Source organism: Falco cherrug, chromosome 7 (assembly GCF_023634085.1).
Source record: "Falco cherrug isolate bFalChe1 chromosome 7, bFalChe1.pri, whole genome shotgun sequence".
Classification (NCBI taxonomy): Eukaryota; Metazoa; Chordata; class Aves; order Falconiformes; family Falconidae; genus Falco; species Falco cherrug.
Window position 1 is genome coordinate 32583416 of NC_073703.1, and position 12290 is coordinate 32595705.

Here is a 12290-nt window from a genome sequence, read left to right on the forward strand (position 1 = left end):
CTGTATAATTTCTGCTGATAACACTTCATCCCCCACCACCTTCACTGCAGTCTCATGCAACTCAAAGATGCGGCCAAAGACGTGGTTATTTTTACATTTTCCTCCCAGGAGATGGTCTCTCCATGGAGCACAGCTGCCACACCGCATCAGATCATTACACCATGCCAGCTCAGCCCCACAACAGCTGGATGAAGTCTGGAGGAGACCCTGCCACCAGGTATTCTTCTGCCTCACTGGTGTTAAAACACCCCAGCTTCTCAGTCTAGGGCATCCTAAAGATGGGGCCTAAGCCCCAGCCCCAAAGGTAGCAAGGTGCCACTCCACTCTTACTCTCTCCATAGTTCCCCACCCAAGCCCCAAAACCATCTTCCAGTCATCCCAGTTTTGGATTTTTCTGAGGCTTTTGCATGTGTCATGGTACCCCATGAGGCATCTGCCTCACCCACATCTAGGTCTTTGTGGATCCGGATCCAGGACTTCCAATTTGTCCCAAATTCTACCCCCACCCAGGGAGAGACTGGGTTTGGCTGTGCCAAGATGTCAAAGTCCACAATGACCACCCTCCTCGATGTGGCACATGAGCTTCAGCATCACATAGATTCTCTTTAAACCTGCATGTCTTATTGGACACTTTTACACTGGGACAAGAAAAAAAGCAGCATTTCCACAAGTAATCTAAGAACTTTTAGACTTTGAAGAGTGGGGTGATGGAGAGCAAAGCATGGGGCATGCAAGGAGAGGCTGTTTGTACACCCATGGGAGAGGACCAAACAGCACGGGAGGATGGTCTTCTGTGTGCTGTGGCCTATCTGCAGCAGCTACACCCTTGCATGAACACAACATCACCATCCTACCACCAACGCCCCGTAACCCACTGCCAGCAGAGCCCACATACCTGGCTCGGAGCTAGGGTGGCAGCAGTGGGTGGCACGAGGAAAATGGGATCCTTTCCAAGAAAGGGAACACAGTTGGCCTGTATTTTCTTCCCCTCCTTCCCTTGAAATCACTCTTCCTGCAGTCTGCCTGTGACACAGAAGCCAGGCATTCAGGGAAGCAGGTAAGAGGCTGCACACTGATTGTTTATAGTTACTTTACAAATAAAGGGGGTCATAATGAATGTTTGCATCCTAAAAGAAATCCCAGTGCCCTTCCCCCACCTACACCTCCCAAAGAAAAAGCACAAATCCAGCTGCTCTGCAATCTTATCTTGATGCAGAAACAATCTGAGACAGAGATATAAGGGTCCCCCGAAGGCATGGTTTATTAAAGGCATCTTTATTTAGTTGATTCTCTTCAAAAATGCGGCACTGAAGCGCCATTCCCAGACTGGTTTTCATCGCAGCAGCAGCAAACACGACCCAGGCAGGGTCCCCCAGCCTGGCAATGCAACATGCTCCCGCGGAAAGCTGCAGGATTTTCTCAGGCTAAAAAGCAACTCAAGACCAGGGGGATACACCCAGGCCAAGGCACTTTGAGGGACCCACAGCTGAGAGCCATGAGGAGATCCTAAACGTGCCCTGGTCTTGCCCCAGGGATGGTACAGAGATGGGGACCGGCACATTAATGAAGTTCATGGGACACTCCCTATTTACCCAGCAGCTCTGCCTCCGTCCCCACACCCGCTGTCGCAGGGGATTGCACGCTAGCAGCCAAATACACCTAATCCCAGGTTTCAAGAACCAGAGCTACAAAACGACCGCACAAAGAGGCAGCTGTTCACACGCATCCCAGGGAACCTCCCCGCAACCAACGCCTCTCTATTTATCCAACACGCGATCTTTACATGTTCAGCTATTTTCATCCACCCTGATATTAATGGATGCAAAAGGCAGTTGGGTAAGGTGTTCGACAAAAATCTCATTTAGAGATCAAGACAAGCTTAATTGGTTTCTAGCCAGACCTGCACAAAGATGGGTCACTCCAAATACAGTTGCTAATCTGCCCATTATACTCCCTAAGCTCCCACTGACAAAGAAAAAGAAAATAAAGATGCACAAAGGAATGCAGCATTTTGAGCATGTTACTTCCAGAGAGTAACACATCAGAAACAATGAATTCTGCAAGAACAAGGGCTTTTCTTTTCTTTGCAGGAAAAGAATAACCAAGTGGTAAACAAAGAAACAACAAAAAGACATAACGTAGATAAAATCTGCATTTTTCACAGGCAACCCCCATCCATTTTAGGTTCTTGAAGAGCATTTCCAGCAGCTATTGTTCCTGTGGGCAGGCAGAAATAGGGAAAAAGCTTATGCAGCCGAGGAGACGTCATATCACAAGTGACAGAGTAGAAAGGATAGAGAACCTCGTGATTAAAAGCACAGGATTGAAACCCTGGAGAGCTGAATTCACTTCCTAACTAAGCTATAAAAAAATGAAAAATTGCGAGTTTCCTGTGTGATCACATCCTAGATAATTTATTCAAAAAGCTAGTGTTGAAAAGCAAGGGAGGGGGAGGAAGCAGGAGGAGGAAGGGGAAGACCCGGTCCTGTGGGCTTTTAATAGGCTTGAGGTTAGACCAGCACTGGCAAGCTGTTAACATCCATCTGTGTTGGGTGCTGCATGATCTGGAGCCAATGCTGGGAAACCATTGAGCATCCCATGAGCTCAGTTAAGAGACCACCGTACTCCTCTGCCCATGTGCACAGCACAGGCTCACCAGCACCGCGTCCCCAACAGCAGCATCCTGCAGCTTTCACAACATGGAACTCCGAACAAAAAACAAATCCACATGCAAAATGGAAAGGTTAGCGATAATTTTCCCTCTTGTAGCTACGCAAGAATTTAGAAACAAGAATATAAAGCTGTCCTCCCAACGCAGCATATTATAAATTACGTGGCAATGCAATTACAGCGCTGCAGAGCCAGATACAGCAGCGGCACAGGTAGAAGGGCGATGAAAGGGTCATTTGGTTACAAGCTTCTCCCCTTGTGCAACAGCCCTGGACTCCCAGCTCCGGCATAGGAGGTCTGTTTATTTTCCTGAATCTGAGCCAATTCTGCTCGGTGGTGTTGCACCCAAGGGAGAGCAGAGCTGCAGATCCTTTGGCACGACAGAGCCGAAAGTAAGGCCAGCACTGGAAAAGACAGTGGTCATGTTTTGGACCTTTACAGCAACATCCCTCAAGCTCCAGAGCATCTTTGCAAGAGCCTTTTACAGCAGCTGGGTCCATAGGGCAGAAAGCAAGAGAGGTGTTTTTCTAAGACCTTCCTCAACCATGATGGGCACTTGCAAATCCAAGGTTGGGTGCAGGGAAAGGGCAGCCTGGTCCTTGGCCTTAGACAAGGGCTACCACGCATGGAGATACAAGGCTGGTGCCATCCCAAAAAGCTGCCGTGGGAACCCCAGAGTGAACAGATTCAAACTTTTACTTTCAGCAGCAAGAGAAGCTGTAATTAGCAGCACTGAGCACAGCCCAGAGGCTGGGTATGACATCCCCATGACATTATTTGACAAGATGACTGTTGTATGTGTTTTATTTGGCTTTTGTCCCCGCTTCTGGAAAAATGAGCACCCATTTTTCATAGATCTCCCTCCCTCCTTCACATATCGCCCAAAGAGTCAATTTCCCAGAAAAAGAACATGCATCTCAAGGGTGCACTGTAACAGCCCATTGCTATAGTTGGAGCTCAGCTCTTAGCATCCCCAGAGATGGCTCCCTTCTTAACTGCTCCAACACCCCACAGAATACTGGGGATGCCAGACCCCAAAGACACAGTCTGGCCCCGACTCCAACCAAAACGAAAGACCTAGTCCAAAACAAGGCAAAGGGAAGAAAATGTGGACATGAAGCAACTGAGCTACAGTTGTGAGACATATCATCACCACTGTCTCACACATCTCTCACCTAGTTCAGCCTCATTCCAGTGCAAAGCCAACAGAGCTTCCTCCAATGCAACTACAGGTGATTCTCTGGAAATCCATCCACTGGGTATTTTGAGGTTAAAGTCCCTCTTTACTTTCTTTTTCTCATGCTGAAAGTTGTCACGCTACAGGATAGTTTGAAAAGCCAGGGAGATACTGTATTTATGGATGCAAGGAAAGTCCTAGCATGCCAGCTAAGGGAATGGCACAATTTCATGACCATATAACCCAAATCACAGCTCACTGCACATCACTGCAGTTTGAACACAACTATGACCACTGCTGCATCACTTAAGAAATGGCAAATTTTGTTGCACCCAGTGAACAGAAGAGCAGTGTTTAATACAAAAGTAAATGTGAGAAAGCGATGAGCATAAAGACTCATTTCCAGCTCTATACTCAAAAGAAAACTGACTGTAGGGATTACAATATTTAACACGCTCCAAAAATTTTCCTCGACATTTTTTTTCTCTATGTGATGGGTAGAGATTTCTTGTGGCTCCAGAGCCACCAGCTATTTCACATGCAATTTGCCAGGTGACACTCTGCACAGAAGACAAGGAGCTGGAGTTTATAAATGGATCTGGTTGCCCCCAAAGAGCCTCCAGCCTCTTCGCAGGGTGCCTCCAAAACGCTGGGGCGAGAAGGTAGCACATGGGCTGAGGTCTCAAAACCAACCTCTAATACCCAGAGAGCTTTGGTAAGCAAATGGCTTACGTAAAATACCTGTCAGAATACCAGTTTGAAGCTTGGCTCTTGTAAACAAGGTTGCTCTGGAGGCACTGGGGATTAGCACACTTCAAACAGTCCTTGGCGTGACTTACTGGAGCGCCCAGGAACAGATTTGCAAGTTCAGCTTTTCTCTTGCCTGACACTCGCCCAGCACCACTGAGCAACACCCAGGCTACCCATAGCCTTAACCCTGCCGACTCCCACACACAGAGGCTGAGGAACAGTGATGGGGAGGGGAGAAGCCCCACGCTTGATCACTGGACTTGATGGAATGAAAACCCAAGACAGCATCACCACACTGCTTCTCTTCCTTGTAGCTGGAGAAGGTCCAGCACCAGGCTATCTGTGAGCAAGCTGGACAAGTGTCCCTTGGCAGAGGCATGGTAGCCAGAAGTTAGGTATGGGATGTGCAAGGAGAATGGGGCCAAGCAAAACCAGGCAGCGGAATGGCTTAACCTGACATTAAGGCAGAGAGCACCCTCTCTTTCCTGCACTGGGCACACAGCTGCAACCAGGACACTCCTAGTGCCTCGGGGGCAGAGGGAAGAAAACCTCAGAAGCCGGGCAAGGCGATGGTATCCACCTTCCCAGCTGCATCTCTCCCATCCTCAGCTCTGGCTCAGGCAAGAAGGTGCTGTGGTTTCCAGGAGTGGCAGCATGAAGGAATGGGAGCGCGAAGGGTGCCTGGCAGCCACAGGAGAGAAAGCTTTACACAAACAGATTTACAGGTGCTTACATCCACACAAGCATCCTTGAAGGAAACAGCTGCACCAGACCTCAGCTGCCACAGACTCTCCAGGATGGCACACGAGTTCGCAGCTCCTCTAAGCACTGTTCATTTAGAAGATGCTGAGGCCAATAAGGAACAGACACCCAGGGAGGGGGGATGGAATATCATCTCACAACAAGGTGGAAGTCAGATGGATGTGTGGCTTCAGAGAGCTGCCTCAGAAAGGTCTACACAAAAGAAACACTCAAGAGCAGCAGCAGAGCAGACCCACCACAGCCTAAGCTTAATGTCATGCAACACATGAACCAGAAAACATCCTGGCTGTGCTCCCTCCACAGCTGTGCCATAGCAAGCAGTTCATCTTGTTTGTTTGGGGTGGGGGAAATGGTCTCCGGACTGTCTGTCTGTTCTCCTCCCTGCTGAAGCTGGGAGCAAGGTTTGCTGCTAGCAAAGGTTGCCTGTAACAAGGACCGAGCTGCTAGGATGTCACCTGAGCAGTATAAAACACTGCGGCTCTCTCCAGCAGCCTGACCTGCTGCACTCTCCCTCCTACACCCCAGACCTGAGCAACTGCAGGTGTGTGTCGCCCCCCAGAATGATGTCCCTCTGCATTCCCCATTCTCACACTCAAGTTTTCTTTGATTTGTAGGACAAGTACCATCCTCTCCTCCCTGCCCAAGCAGTGCAAAGAGCACAGGGTCCAGAGCACAGCCCTGCTTCCTTACTCTGCAGCCTCATGGTCCGGTCAGCTTTGTTCCCGTCCAAAAACAGTGTGTGCACTTTCCTGCTTTTTGATAATTTATCCTCAAACCTAAAATCTCTGAGAACATCCTGATTGCTAGAAAGACCTCCATCGAAAAGGCAAGCTGATCATCACTCCTGTGAAGCACTGAAGGAACCAATGCCCTGCAAAGCCTTCCCCAAAAGCTGCCAAACTCTGTAGCTAAGTTTTGCATATTGGTACACCCGCCCAGCTGCTCGTGCTTCATGCAAAATCCCCCCAAGTCTGCCTCTGAATGGCACAGTTTTGAATTGCCTTCCTCCTGCCATAGTGCTGCAGGGCAGGATCTGCCAGCAGCCCAGCCCGCTGCCACTGGGAGATGGGCATGAAAGTCCCACCTGAAAGAGGAGTAGCAGGGAGCAATGAACACCTGGAGATCCCAGTGCATTTTCCTCTGCTGTCCCAAGGATGGGCACAGGTCAGATGAATTGACTGGGTCCTTCCCCACTGTTTATCCCACCGCTGTCTGCCTGCTGCCGGGTTGCTTTGAGCTTTGGTGCAACTGCTTTCCCAGGGCCTGTGGAAGAAGGGATGAGGAGCCTCAGTGCAAAAATCCTGGCAACAGCCCAAATCCAGAAACTGGGAATTAGGTCACTGGGTTCAGCTTCTGAAAACTGTCTGTTTGGGAAGGGTGATAAAACCAGCAACAGCCACATTCGCTGCTGAAGCCAGAGCTGGACACTTCTGCTGCTCCTTCACCACACCCTCCACACATTTTTTTCATTTACCCTCTTGTAAAAACACTTGCACGTTGATGGAGCAGCCTGGAGAGAGACTGACTTCCAGGCAGTGAAGCCGCGTGCACAGGGAAGACATGATTCAGGTAAGCAGCACGTAGCTGAAATTGCTATGCAATGCTCACGCAGAGGAATGCAGAAGGCAAAACATGAAGCCACTTGTCTGGCAAGGCGAATAACCCTTCAATCATCTGCCAAGCCCTGCAAGCACCAGGGAGCTCAGTGCACTGGGTTAAGACAAGGATGCCTCCAACCAGCAATGTGCCACCTCTTGCTACCTGCACTGCGGACACACTGCTGTATTTCCTCAGTGCTGAATCCAGAAGAGTTCAACAAGAGAGCTCCACAATGACATAAAAGAAAAATCCAAACAGCAGTGAAGCAACTGGCATGTCCTCCGGGAAGAGACAAGGTATGGAGAGCAACCCTGCTCCAGTGGTTTGACACGTCAGCATTGCCATGATGACCAGCTGGCATGTGCCGTGGTGGGTGAGAACATGCCCATCGACCAACACTGCCTCTCCAGTGGGTCAGGACAATGTTTTGAACACAAAGACTCTCAAGGCAAGTCAGTCCATGAGGAGTAATTAGGGAGTAATTTATTGAGTCACAACAATACTGACTCATCAATGACTGTCCCTATGTTGGCGCACCCCATCCATTTGGCGACTGTAGGAAGAAGCCAGGAGTGACCTCCTCGCCCACGTATTCCAAGCAGCACAAACTTCTTCCATTTAGCAAGTTCACAACGAACTCCCCCAGAGGGCTGGGGTGAGCACAGGAGGGAGCACGAACAAGACACGGTGATCGGAGGAGATTCATGCGGAACACACAGGGGTTGCTCCAGACCTGGGTGCAGCATGGGACGGGACGCCCTTGGGAATGATCCCCCCAACTTCGCCTTGAGGCCAGATGTCCAGACAACTTGACATGTTAATTTGGTTAATTTGCTGTAATTCAGGTGGCTGGTGCTCAGGCCACACCAATCATGAAACAAAGCACTGTCAGCTCAGATCATGAAACTCTCCAGTCAACTAACCACATCTTCATGGTGTGCCAGGCCACTTCTCATCTCCACCTCCTTTGGTTTTCTTCTTGGTGGCCACAAAGATTTGAAGGCTTTATGACTCACTGAGCTGAGATTTTCTGCGCTACCCCAGAACTCCTGGTTCTTCTGCATGCTCCAGAATGATATGACACGCCACGAGGACAGGAGATACCAAGAGCAAATGACCTCCTGAGAGGAGACAAGGGTAAGAAGGCACCAGCACCGCTTTTCTACCAACCCAGCTCAGGCTGAGGAAGCAGTAGGAGGAAAGAAGAATCAAAAGCAAACAGCAAAATCACAACCAGTGTCTTGCAAGGACCTGAGGACCCTCTATTTTTTGCATTAAATAGAGAGTTGGAAATATGTCATTCAGGGTGAAGGAACTAATGCAATATGCAGAAGAGCCTCTGCTGGCATATTTAACTACTTTCCAACCCTTTACTAGTCGTTCTTCTCATCCCCTAGTAAGGTAAGCACATAAAGTTAACCTATATGGCTTAGCATCTAGACTAATCGACATAAAGTCAGGATCAGACATTCAGTATTTCTTCCTCAACTTACAGCCCTTTGTTCAGATCACCTTTTATTTCAGCACAGCACTGAGGTCTGTTGTGGTGCAGGAGTGAAAATTACACATATGATTATCTTAAAATGGGGGGGGATCAGGGATCAATATGTTCATGATTTGAATTTTACAGCATTCAGCTGCCACAACTTGCAAATAAACAGCTGTCCCAGCAGGTCCATGCAAGCTTAACAGCACAGCAGTAAAACACAAGATTTTTTCTTCTCCTTTAAAAAAAAAAAAAGTTTTACCTATATAAAAAAAAAGCATATTAAAAAAACCCCTGCAAACTGAAGAGCTGCAGTTAGGTCACACTCAGCTCCAGCAGAACAAGCGCATCCTGCTTTACATGGCTTCACTAGTCACTCCATGGCAGTAACAGCTTTCTGAAGCCAAGTTAAAATATTTAATTACCAGCATCAAGTCAGAAACCAAATCGTTCAACAAAATCCTCATTTGTGAGCGAAGCCTGCAGAAATGTCGTTGAGCAGGCTTTGGCAATCTCCAAAGCTGACAGCTGGATGCCCTGGCTTATCGACTGCTCGAGCACACGCCAAAAAAAAACAACCTCTGAATACTTGCAGTGCCGAGCAAGCCTTCAAGGCAGCCCCGCCAGCCTCTTAAAAAGGTTCACATAAATAGGCAAGCTTCGTTTATTAATACTTCAGAGATAAAAATGGATGTGTAGGAGCAGTGCAGTGTGTATCTATGCAGCAGGAGGATGGGAAGAAGACCACCCACTCTGGGTGGTGCATCTATCAGCATCCACAGCCGGTTTCTAACCAGTTCAGGTTATAAATGCAGCAGGTACGTTTGCTACCTGCGCACGTGGTGGGCTGCCATCAGTGCATCAGCCAAAAACCTTCAGGCAGTGACCCAGCGCTGACGGTCAATGCAGGCAAAATGCAAAGCAGAAGAATGGAGTGAGAGGAGCCACGCTCCTGGCCAGCTGATAAATGGTATTTGTGAGGAGCCCAGCTGCCCAACAGCTCCATGCCTCCCCGGCACTGGGTTCCTCAGCTGTGACAATGACAGCATGGGAGAAGAGGTGGAAGAAACCAAAACAAAGCACAGAAGCAAAGGGAGATAAACACGACCCAGTTAGACTGGCTGTCCCCAGCTCCTGCCCGCCCTCGGCAGGAAGGCTCATCTGGGACCAGAGGTGCTGGCCACCAGGGCTGTCCCTTTCCTGCTCCCTCCCGCACCCCTGCTGCAAACAAAGGGTCAGATAAGGAGCCAGCTCAGGTCAAGACCGGCTGGACTCTGTTCCAAGCCCAGGGGAGCGGATTCGGCACTGATTTTACACCTCACCCATCCTGTTTGCCTCCCCGGGCTGGAGGCCTGGACACAGAGCCCTGTGGTGTGCCTGCGTGGCTGGCTGGCCCCAAAAATCCCGAGGCCACGGCAGGGGCAGCACTGGCAGAGCCACACAGCAGCCAGGGGCTCAGCCAAGGGCTGGCCAGAGCCAGGAAGCATCAGTGCTTCCTGCTGTCCCGGTGTCACACGTCGGTGTCACACGTCGTTGGGCGGTCAGAGATCGCAGACTTTGGCTTTTGCTTCCTGCTCCTGACGGAGCAGGGGCAGGTCCCGGCACACAGCCACAGGGAGAGCAAGGCAAGTCACTCATTAATTGAGGAACAGCAAGGTGGATGCCTGACCCGCTCGGAAGGCAGTGCGTGCTGAAACGAACTCCAGCGCCCACGGAAAAAGGTCCAAATGCTGCAGGACCCACTTATTCCTGGTGGGACTGAATGAGGGGCAGGCGGGGAATGCCAAAGGCTTTGGCATACGTTGTTTTCAGCGAGGGAGGATAATGAGGTTACATCGTGGTTCACCACTGTGGTCTTAATACACACCACCACTCGATTTTGTATGCAGCACCAGAATCGACCCCTAGAGAGGGGGAAAAAAATAATGCAAAAGTCTTGTTCTGCCATCCCTCTTGGTGCAGCTGGGAGAAGCTGGCTGGTTGTACAACGCCAAGTGTCTGCAGTGCTAGGGCCTGGCTGAAATCACTACGCAGCCCATGGCCAAGGGCTCCCTGTGCCCCGGCACCAGGCAAAGGGGGCTTGGCTGTGCCCCGTGGTCTCCCACCCGCTTCTGATTTCCGCAGGGAGCTCCTCGCCCGTGGTTTAGCAGCACAGCCCCGTCAGCTCAAGTGGCTTTTGTCAGGAGAAGAATTATCATTTGGTTTTGCCTTGAATTAACCTTGATCACTTAAAGATGCGGAAAGCCTGTTTCACACAGGCGCCGATGCAAGAGGCAGCACAGCTGCCCGCAAGCGGTGCAGACCCCAAAGACAAAACCCCACTGTTAATACCGACGACTTATGCCAAGCAAGTCAAGAGCAGGACCTGACCACAGCCAGTGCACGCCAGTGGCAATGGATACCAAGCCCAGAGGCTCGCACACAGCAAGGGCATCGTCCTTCCTCCATGCAGGGCCCCTGACCTGAATCTCCCTAAATTTCCAGCCCAGTGACAGACCTGACGCCCCTGTCTGGCAGCATTCCGGCTGCTGCCGATGCCACAAACCCGCTGGTTCCCTGCTGCTGACACAGCCACAGCCCAACACAGCGACACATTGAAATCCTACTCCCATCCCAGCATCGGGCTGGATCAGAGCACGCCTGCAGCGAGGTGTTTCACACCAGCACTGGTGGTTCAGCACATACAGACGATCAGGCAGCCCCAGATTGCTGTGCCTGGTGGGGAGGCACGGGGGAGGGTGGACCCCCACTCCTCGCAAAACCCGCTTTGGTCAGCCGGGGGAGCCCTATTCCTGGGGCTCTGCGGGTACGCAGGGGGTCACACCCCGGCCCTGATGGGCCCAAGCCCGGCCCGAGCGCTGCCGCAGGGGTGGGCGCCGCGATGCCAGCGGGAGCCGGGGACGGAGTAGCCCTCGGAGGCGTTGCCATGGAGAAGGGAGAGCGGCAGCATCCCGCATCCCGCATCCCACGTCCGCGCGTGGGCGCCCCCTGCCCGGCGTCCACAGGGGCGGGCAACGCCCGGGCACGGCGGGGGCCGCTCCCCTCCCCGCGCCCACCCCCCGGGCCACCCCGGGGCTGGCGGGCACGCCAGGCCCTGCGGGACCGCAGACCCGGGGCGCCGGGGAGGGGTGGGGGCGCCGCGGGGCCCCGCCGCTCCCCGCCAGAGGGGTCAACCCCACGCAGCGCCCCGGGGCGGGGTGGAGCACGGGCTCGACTCCCGCTCTCCCCGCCTCCCCCACGGCACGGCAAAGGCAGCCCCCGAGCGGCGACAAACCCCGGCCCCCCGCCCCGCCGCAAACCCCCCCCCCCGCCCCGGCACCCAGCGTCGCCGGGGCACGGGAGAAAAGCACCCCCGCCGCGCCGTCCCACGCCGCCAAGCCCCCACCCCCCGAGCCGACCGGGACCGAGGGGCGGGCGGCGGCGCCGCTGCCCGAGCGCGGAGGACTCACCCCGCGGGCGCGGACGGCCGTACCTGCCGGCGCGGCGCTGCGCTGCGCGGCGCGGAGCCCGCCCGGCCCCTGCCCACAATGGGCCGCGGCCGCCCCGCCCCGCCCCGCCCCGCGCGCTGACGCCACCCGCCGCGCCCCCCGCCGCCGCCGGGAGTTGTAGTGAAGCGGCGGCAGCGCCACCGGGGCCGGCGGGCGGGCCTGGCGCGGGGCGGGAGGCACCGGGCGGGGCTCCCCGGGGCGCGGGCCGCAGGGGGGCGCGGGCGCCAGACCCTGGGGGCCGGGGGGGCCTGGCCCACCCGGGCGAGCCATGCGGCTAACGCCCGGCGGAGCCATGCGCGTAACGGCCGGCGGCGTGGGGGGCCGTGGCCCGGGAGGGTCGGCGTCCGCGTCCCAGCTG

At 53.1% G+C, this 12290-nt stretch overlaps 1 protein-coding gene across 3 annotated transcripts in view; it reads right to left on the reverse strand.

The window, feature by feature from the left end:
• Window positions 1-11967, reverse strand: part of DAAM1 (dishevelled associated activator of morphogenesis 1) — a 99020-nt gene extending 87053 nt beyond the window's left edge. For 2 of the 3 annotated variants that reach the window (XM_055716604.1, XM_055716603.1), the window contains exon 1: window positions 11894-11967. The gene's annotated coding sequence lies outside the window, so the exon portion shown is untranslated. Of the gene's footprint in view, window positions 1-895; window positions 999-11893 lie in introns of those variants that run through there. The other variant, XM_005439047.3, reaches the window with a different exon arrangement.
• Window positions 11968-12290: the final 323 nt, after the last annotated feature.